The sequence below is a fragment of the Tachypleus tridentatus genome, chromosome 10 (assembly GCF_004210375.1).
Source record: "Tachypleus tridentatus isolate NWPU-2018 chromosome 10, ASM421037v1, whole genome shotgun sequence".
NCBI lineage: Eukaryota > Metazoa > Arthropoda > Merostomata > Xiphosura > Limulidae > Tachypleus > Tachypleus tridentatus.
This window is the reverse complement of record NC_134834.1, coordinates 165,205,313-165,215,555: the sequence shown is the minus strand read 5'-3', so window position 1 is coordinate 165,215,555 and position 10,243 is coordinate 165,205,313. Positions and strand designations below refer to the sequence as shown.

Below are 10,243 nucleotides of genomic sequence, written 5' to 3'. Positions count from 1 at the left end.
ATTCTCTTGCATTTTTGTCTGTCCGGAGCGTTTCTCAAGAATTTCTCCATCTAACGCTACAAATCTCATATCGTTAGAAATATCTTCGTCCGAGGAGTCAGGGGTTGTGTATTGGCTTTTCAAAATCGTCAAACTTTTGAACTCAGTGAATATGTTACAATAGGACACAATGTTGTTCTCTGTCAACATCACGTAACGACTGGCTTCGATTTTAACTCTAGTTTTATTTTTTGCAAAATATTTACATAAAAAAATACTTAACCCGCGTGTACTTTCCTTTAACAAAATTAGCACTGCATTTGGTAAAATTTCCAAGAGCTTTCTAGGCTTATATCGGTTTAAAATACGCATGTGCAGTTCATTCAAAACCATATTATTATCGTTCCTACACATTCAGTTAAGTTTATCTCCACTACAAATTTACGTGTGCTTTATTGTTGCGGAATTTTGAATTTTCTAGTTCGCAGTTTAAAAACTAATTTTTGTATACGTGATATAAATAAAGTAACATAATATTGTGGTTGGCTAGAGGAAAATATTATCACGTGGTTTTACGGTAAGACAGTATTTGGCACATGTTTAGGAAAATGTCAAAGTGCATAATACAAACCTTTTTGGTAGTAAACGATCGTATAAACGTGTTAACGTATTCCAACGTCAGTTATCAAGTTTCACGAACGTCTGAAAATCAAAATTGGCCATTTCTACATTTCTTGAAAATCTTTATTATAGACTCTCTACTAAACAAAGTATCACATAACTTTATTGTGTCCAGACAGAAATGCATATATCTCTTGGTAACGGGTTCGAATCCTGTCTCCGAACATGCTCGCCCTTTCAACGTTGGGTGAGTTATAATATGACGGTTAATCCCACTTTTTATTGGTAAGGTTGTCAGTACGTAGTCTCAACTAGCTGTCTTCCCTTTAGTCTGTCATTTCAAAATTAAGAGACAGCTAGCGCAGATAGCCCTACAGTAGGAATTTTTGAGTTCTCTTGCGTGAAGCTCAAACAACATAAATACATAATAAAAACATGTCACAATTAAATTATTTCTTTATCTGTTTTTTTTCGCAATTTTGGGATGTTGATTCATACTTCTATTAACTACTCCAATGTAATAAAAAATATTTTCGTGCGATAATTATAATTACATTGGCAACATGTCTGCGCATTCTCTACAGTATTGTATGTCTTGTACGTACATATCTACATGTGATAATGCGATACAAATTTACAATGCCCTGAAATTTTTTTCAAGCAAAATTATTTTGGGCTTCCGAATTTGCTTAAAACTTCTTTCTGTCAGGAGAAAATAAAGAAGAAAGAATACAAAGTATGATTAAAGTTGTGTTCTAAGGGCGGAAAAATAATATTGCAAAACCTTTGTACATCACGAGTTTTCAAAGTCTGATAGCCGTGTTTATCTTAACGCTTTATGTTATTTCTGTCAATAAACAGGGATTAGCACTCCACGGTGTGTGTGGATTTGCAGTACTATGCTAAAGTACTAATATAAGAAAACATTACCTCATTCTTTCCATTTTATGGGACTAATGTAAATTTCGGCACTGTGGTAATGCTTCACTGATCTCTGTTGACAACTGAATGCCCTAGGGTTAGAATACTTTTCGTTTTTTTCATAATTCTCATATACTTGTACCGAGGACATGCCATAATAGTTCTATTTGAATGAAGATACTAATCAAATTTAGGATCTGAGATAACTGGCATGTTATCCTATGGAGTGTCTTAATTACATAGAAAGAAGCTAGCAAGGAGCTACCATATGGTACTGAAATATGCTAGAAGAAATCAACTTAATAGCACTCCACAGATATACCTATATGAAAACAGTGTTTAGCACTATACATTAAGTTTTCTTGTCATGTCATGGCCAAAAAAAAAAAAAAAAAGCAGAGAGTTCATATAAAAGCTTTACATGATCCTGGTTGGACTCTTTAACAAATTGCTGCAGACTTGAAATGTTTGTTTCCCAAACACTGCCAAGTGCACCCTAGATCGTGAGACCGAGACAGGTAAATACCTAAACTCAATGATACTGATATTAAGTATCTTCGTTTATGCAGCCTTTGAGACAGAAGGAAGACCACTACTGATCTCAAGCATGAGATGAACAACCATGTACCAAATGACAGAAAAGTGATCTGGACACTATTAAAGAAGACTCAACGAGAATAGAATATTTGGTCGTGTAGCAGTTAAAAACATTTTACTTCAATTGCCAGATATTATCGAGAGACTGAAATTTGCTAAACGAGTACAAAAACTGAACTTTTAATGATTGGAAAAGGGTTATGGACGGATAAGTCCAAGTTTTAAGTCTTTGGTTCAAAGCATGGGTTGTATGTCCAGCAGTAAAGAAGGTGAAAAATACTTACTTCCGTGCATAGCACCTATCATAAAGTATGGGGGAGGTAGTGTGATGGTTTGGGATGTTTTTCCGCTAAGATGACAGTAGATATTTGCAAAATAGATGGAATAATGGACCAATACAAGTACCATCATATACTGATCCATCATGGTATACCCAGTGATTTGCGTATTATCGGGGAGACCCGGCATGGCCTAGCGCGTAAGGCGTGCGACTCGTAATCCGAGGGTCGCGGGTTCGCGCCAAACATGCTCGCCCTCCCAGCCGTGGGGGCGTTATAATGTGTCGGTCAATCCCACTATTCGTTGGTAAAAGAGTAGCCCAAGAGTTGGCGGTGGGTGGTGATGACTAGCTGCCTTCCCTCTAGTCTTACACTACTAAATTAGGGACGGCTAGCACAGATTGCCCTCGAGTAGCTTTGTGCGGAATTCAAAAAACAAACAAACAGCGTATTATCGGTAAAGAATTCTACTACTAAGAAGATAATGTCCCCAAACACTCATCCAACATATTCAGAAATTACTTAGCTAAGAAAGAAGCTGATGGAGTCATTCAAATTATGCAATGGTTCCCAAAGCACTTTAATCTCAACCCATTTAAACAGATTTAAGTATTGATAGATTAAACACTCGAGAAATCAAAACTTACTTCTGAAGAAACTTTATGGGAATTATTACAAACATTTAAAGTAAAATCCCAAAGGACATTGTTATTAAATATGTGGCAACAATACCTGAAAGACTGTCAGCAGTTAATGAAGCAAAACGAGGGCACACAAAATATTAAGTGTTGGCTGAACGCAAGCACTTCCACTGAGCTTCTGTTGCAACATATATGAATAATAATAAAATTGTTTTTTGGAAATTAGCCTGAAATCTAATTTTTGACCTTGTCCAAACACTTTTACACAGTACTATATTATTCAGGTTGGTATTGAAACATAATGTGAGCAGGTCTTTTAACTGATTTTTCTTTCAGTTTTGAGCTGTTTTAATTTTTATTTTTAAATACGTTCGTTGTCGTCAGTTTCAGGCTTCTAGTTTGGATTAAAGTTAAGCTTTAATTTGAAAAAAGTGAAAAAGAGAAGTTTATTGAAAACGCTAAAATATAAATATTGTTTAGAAATTACTCAAAGAGATTTATTCAGCTGTGAAGTTTCATATTCCAGATAAAAAGGTATGCAAATTACAACGCTCGCTTTTAACAAACTTTATCATTACGTTTATTGTTATATTGATAATAATTGTTAAAAATATGAACCTATGTTTATTTTTACCACATTACGCAATCAAGATGTAGTTAATTGTTGAAGCTTGCAATTAATAATGAGACTTTAATAATAATGAGAATGTTTTTGGTCAGTAAGTTCCTGTGTTGAACTGTTTGTTCTATTTTTTAGTTTTACGCTAAGCTATGCGAGGGCTCTCTGCGTTAGCCGTCCCTCATTTAGTCAAGGATTGTGTTTAGGTATATATTTTCCCATTGTTATGCAGTATATATAGAGAATTTAGTTAACACAGAAAATCTCCATGACATCCCCAGCTGCAGCTGAATATTTTGCATCTCAAACTTACGTGAACGAGTAGTCAACAGCTACAATAAATCATCATGAATTGTTTGTTTGTTTGTTTGTTTGTTTGTTTTTGAATTTCGCACAAAGCTACTCGAGGGCTATCTGTGCTAGCCGTCTCTAATTTAGCAGTGTAAGACTAGAGGAAAGGCAGCTAGTCATCACCACCCACCGCTAACTCTTGGGCTACTCTTTTACCAACGAATAGTGGGATTGACCGTCACATTATAACGCCCCCACGGCTGAAACGGCGAGCATGTTTGGCGCGATGGGAATGCGAACCCGCGACCCTCAGATTACGAGTCGCACGCCTTAACACGCTTGGCCATGCCGGGCCAAATCATCATGAACTGTATCAGCTATCTATTAGTTACATTTATTATCATTACAATGTGTAAAGTTAGCTACCACATCAAGTAATTATTTACGTACATAAACAAGTCAGCAAACAAGATAAATAAAAAGAATGGGAATTTGAAAACTTACAGAAATGGATCGTAACAAAGTAAGGAAACAGTACGAGAGATACTTTTTTATGGCCCCGTTTGCAGGTTTTTGGTTTCCCATTTGTTATATATTTTGTTGTCGTTGAAGGATGGATGTGAGAAGCATCAGTTTTAAGGTTTATTTGAAAAGATAAAATTAACAAAATGCTCGACTGTTACCAGTGTATTTGTGGCTGGATATACGTTTTGAGAAGATAAACCGTTAGAGAGGCCAGAGAAAAATTTTCGTTGGTGCTAATAAAAGTTCCAAACCGAAAAGAAACATGTTTACCTACAGATTAGGTATATTCCCATATTCGAAGAAAGCCGTGACCAGAGTGGTTAATTCTGGGTAAATAGCAAACCCGTACGACTGCTATATTTCGCAGAAGACGTCACGACAAAGGACTTCTAAGGTCAAACCCCACATGTTCTTTTTTTCCAACTTTTCCGGATCTGGTACGGACTCTACTTTGTTATCAAAAATTACACATTTTATCTGGTTGACTCTTTGATTCGTGGTTAACATGATATATTAAGAAAACTACATTAATTTATATATATTAAGCAGGGCGCTTATGTAACATTTTAAAGAATAATATACGTAAACAATATTAGCATTTAGCTGAAACAACACTGTGGATGCAGAAAAAAAAACACTTAGTAAAAACATATCTCAGGTTCTTAGAGTACGAACTCGTGGTTGATGGTTTAAATCATTTTGACTTCTTTGTGACAGAACTTTCACCTTAAATTAAGAGATAATCAGGGTTATTTTAAAATACATTTCAGCTACGAGAAAGTACAATTATCTGGTATTTAATAACGTTAATGAAATCTCTGAGATCATTTTTTATACAGTAAACGTATCGGGTAATCTGTCGTGTAATTTGACATGCATATTTTAGTTGTTTATAAGATTGAAGAACAACAGGAATGTGTAAAGAGAAACAACTTAACAGCAAAGCATCCCAGGACCCAAAAAAAGACACTTGAGCACTTCCTTGATTTTAGGTTGGCTAGAAGCTAGTAAAACACAAATCACTCTTGCAGAATGGCTATAGGTCTCACGATGTATGACCAGTAGGTCGTGGACTGGCTTTCAGACCAACAATACAGATGGCTGGAGAACTGACCTGAACACTGTTGCATACCGTTGATACTCCAACCTCACACTCCCGCAAGACAACATCAGTGTAACAGTATAGCCTCGAAGTAACCAGCTGAACTCATCTCCTCAACTGAATCGCTGACTTAAACTTTAAAACAACAATAGGAAAATCAGACACAAACAATCAGAAGAAGGTTTCATAGGGCATATATTATCATGTCCATGCTAGATTCTTGGGGCCCCTGTTTTTTCCCGATTCTTTTGATCTTTATGAAACTTCGAAATTACACTTAGAGGATCCCTGGGAATGACACAATAGTTCGACGTTTGAATCTGACCCTCATTTTACTCCCTGGATGGATCCCTCTGTTTTTGTCCACTAGTTATTTTAAGTATCTCAACCAAGTTTAGCACTCTTAGGGTTTTTTGTGGAATGACATATGGGATAGATGTTTACATCTGGTCTCCTTGTGCTTTGAATGGGTACTTCAGCTAGTTTGTATGAAATAACAGCTAATTTAGTATATTATACATATACCTTTGTGCAAATTAATTGAAACAAGACGGAAAATTACGATTTTTTCATTTTTTTTGCGATTTATTTCTGATAATTCAAGAATTACTCACAAATTAATACATGATATGATCGCCTTTATTTTTCAGAAGATCATTAATCCGCTTTGGCATCGAGTCCACGAGATGACTGTAATCTTTACTCATATTTGGATCGCGGTATCACATCTCAATTATGGCCTCAATTAGCTTATCTTTCGTAGTACAATCTTTTCCCCGAAGTCTTTCTTTACAAATCGCCCAAAGATTTTCAATAGGATTTAAATCCGGAGAGTTTCCAGGCCAGTTCAGCACCTTTATTCGCGTTGTAGTCATAAAATTCTTCACAAGTTTCGATGTGTGGCACGGAGCCAGATCTTGCTGAAAAATGCCAGATCCATCTGGAAATCTCTTTTTCAATTCTGGAATGACTCTTCTCTGCAAAACTTCGATGTACTGTGGTCCCCGCATCATACCTTTTACGATATGTAAGCCTCCGACGCCATAGTAGCTGGAAAAGCCCCAAAACATCTTCTTCAAGGAATGTTTTACGAACTGATTGATGTGAGATTCTCTAAGTTTCTCACCTGGAGATCTGCGAACATGCAGACTTCTTTGACCCTGTATGAAGAAATGAGTCTCGTCACTGAACTACACATTTTTCCATTGTTCTTGCGTCCAGTTCTTGTATTTCAGACCCCATTGATACCGTTTTATCTTCATTGAGTTGGTAAGAAGTTGTTTTTTGACTGGTCTCCTTGCCCTTCTAACGCAATTTCGAATGACGTAATATTCCTCAAAATTTCGTCATATGTCCCAAAAATAGATCGACCGTACTGCAAAACACAGCTAATGACGCCGTTTGTGTGAAAAAAATGACTATTAAAGGAAATCAGCGGGTCCAACGAGCCTACACAGGCCGCCATGCTGAAAATATTGTAAAATGACCATTTGTTTCAATTAATTTGCACAAATGTGTCTTTTGTATTTGATTAGAACGGAATTAATTTATTGCTTAACAAATGTTGATATATAGTATTTAAAATAAAAATATTTAGTAGCAAGTCGTATTGCTATACATACTGAACAAGTGCATAAAAATATGTGCTGAGTAATTTGGCTCTTACATTGAAATGTTTATCACTGTAGGTCATAATAATTAATAAGCCCCCTAGTGGCATAGCAGTATGTCTGATGATTGATACCGTTAGAAACCTGGTTTTGATACCCATGGTGGGTAAAGCACAGATATCCCATTGGGTAGCTTTGTGCTTAATTCCAAGCAAACAAAATCTAAATAAAAAGTTGGTTTCGTGGTAATAAAACAAACTGAATAATTTTCACAAACTTTTGATCAAAATACACAACCTATATAGATCAGAAAATAAACTAACAATGCAATTTACGGTTTTAACCAGATTGTGGAATGCCATTTAATGTTAGTGATCAGAATATAATGGTTCATCATCTGGGCACCCTCACTGTTATTGATACGAATTACGTTATGGGGATCTTTAGCTATAACTTTTAAATAACATTACATTACTTGGCATATGTAGTATCAAGTCACGAAGAAAATCGCAGAAAAGGTCGTCAGTTTAGTGATTTAGGTTGAATGACCGAATGATCAAAAGATTTCTCCTTGCTAACTGTTATAGGGCGTTGTCTACTCTTCTTTGTTACCAAAGGTCACCAGTCAGTCAGTCAGAAATTAAAACTTATAATGATTAGAGTGTATTGAATCATCAGTTAAAAACCCTCGTTGTTAGATAATTTTAATCTGTATACTAATTTCGCTTTTATCTCCCCCCCGCAAGTGACTTAAATACACCTTAATTTTAAAATTAGTACTTATATATTACACAAACAATTATTATTAATATTCTTTTAAACTTACCAACATAATGAGTTGATAGCAGAAATAAACGTAAAACCGTGTCTACCATTCGTCTCGTCACTTGTCATTGAGTGGAACCGCACTCTTGGATTAAGTTAGTTAAACATCTTGAGGAAATTGAGACTTGAGGAAAATGCAAGGTGAACATTACGTACGTTATAATGGTGTCTGGTTCATAACATGAGAAAATACATTGTTTGTGCGAGATAATGCTAATAGGGTTAGCTCCATTAAGAAGAAAACCTCGATCAAAACATTAAAGTCAACAGATCAGTCCTACGCATATAAGGAAATGTACCTTAACCTCGTATTTATTATAGATTGTTTGTTTGTTTGTTTTTAATTTCGCGCAAAACTCCTCGAGGGCTATCTACGCTAGCCGTCCCTAATTTAGCAGTGTAAGACTAGAGGGAAGGCAGCTAGTCATCATCACCCACTGTCAACTCTTGGGCTACTCTTTTACCAACAAATAGTGGGATTGACCGTCACATTATAACGCCCCCCACGGCTGGGAGGGCGAGCACGATTGGCGCGACGGGGATGCGAACCCTCAGAGTACGAGTCGCATGCCTTAATATGCTTGGCCATGCCGGGCCATTTAATATACAACTCGTGTTTTGGTTATTCAAAATCCTTATCCACACACAGTTGATGGATTTTGGAATGCATCATAGTATGGGGTGCGGAGCATTATTGTGAGGGTACAATGTATGAATTTTTAAATATACTCTTCAAAAAAAGAAACGTAAAAGGGATATTTTTGTTATTTTAAAGAGAAATATATGTAATAACGTTACAAGCTCAGAGTATGTGATGTTACACGTGTTAAGGCACTGATTGTCAGACCAAAATGACAATAAAAGTTGTGCACTTTGAAAACAGAGGAAAACATCGGATTTTTCGCCAAAACGCATTCGTGTCCAATAAATTTGTTTGAGAGATCTGCATGTTCTGCAAGTGCAACATGTGCAAAATCCCTATAAAAGTGACGGGTTCTCGGTTTCCATAGCTCAGTGTTAAGCCACCGATACGCAATACAGTAACGCCAAGTCTGACTGAAGCACAACACAACAACGCCATTGGTCGCTTCGAAGCAGGCGAATCTCGATCAGATGTTGCCAGAGCTGTGAATGTCCACCCAAGCACCATCACAAGGTTATGGAATCGTCACCAACAACATGGATCAACTCGTGACCGTCCACGATCTGGCAGACCTCGTGTGACCACGCTCGCACAAGATCGCAACATCCTGTTACGTCACCTTCGGGATAGGACCACCACTGCGACGTCTACTGCCTCAACCATACCATGGCTGCGTAGGATTTCCGATCAGACCGTACGCAACCGTCTACGAGATGCAGGAATCCGACTTCGACGTCCAGTCAGAGGCGTCATCCTCACCCAGCAACATCGTCAAGCACGGCTGCAGTGGACTCGGGCACATCGGGTATGACCTCATCGACGATGGAGTCATGTTTTATGCTTCGTAGGCAGGATGGAAGGACCCGTGTTTACCGTCGCCGAGGTGAACGTTTTGCAGCAAACTGTGTGCAGGAAGTTGACAGATTTGGTGGTGGCAGCGTCATGATGTGGGCTGCCATCGCCTACATTGCCAGAACAGACCTTTTGCACATTCGAGGGAATCTTACGGCTCAACAATACGTCAACGAGATTCTTAAGCCCCATGGGCAACCCATCATGGTGAACGTCAACGACGTTTTTCAACAGGACAACGCCCGTCCTCACACAGCTCGACTCACCACTGTCTTCTTGAGACACCACAACATCAACGTTCTTCCCTGGCCCACCAGATCACCAGATTTAAACCCCATCGAACATCTTTGGGACGAGTTGGACCGACGTCTGCGACGGCGACAACCTCAACCGCAGACTCTACCTCAGCTTGCAGCAGCTTTGCAGGCTGAGTGGACAGCCATTCCACAAGATGTGATTCGTCATCTCATCGCTTCCATGGGCAGGAGATGCCAAGCAGTTATTGATGCAATGGGGGGCATACTCGTTATTGACGTTGAGTGACGTTAAACTTCACCTAGTGAGCGTGGACTTCGCCTTTGCAGACTTTGGATGTTCAGCAGTGAATGTGCAAAGTTTCACACATGTCATACAGAACTACTCGGAATAAACTTGTTAACAATTTGTCTCAAATTTTGCCTTTTGCGTTTCTTTTTTTGAAGAGTATATATAATGCTCTTTAAATTACACAATTATCGAA

General features: G+C 37.8%; 1 protein-coding gene across 1 annotated transcript in view; it reads left to right on the top strand.

Annotated features, from left to right (window-relative positions):
• Positions 1-10,243, top strand: part of LOC143230846 (influenza virus NS1A-binding protein homolog) — a 47,300-nt gene that overhangs the window by 7,830 nt on the left and 29,227 nt on the right. The window lies entirely within an intron of this gene.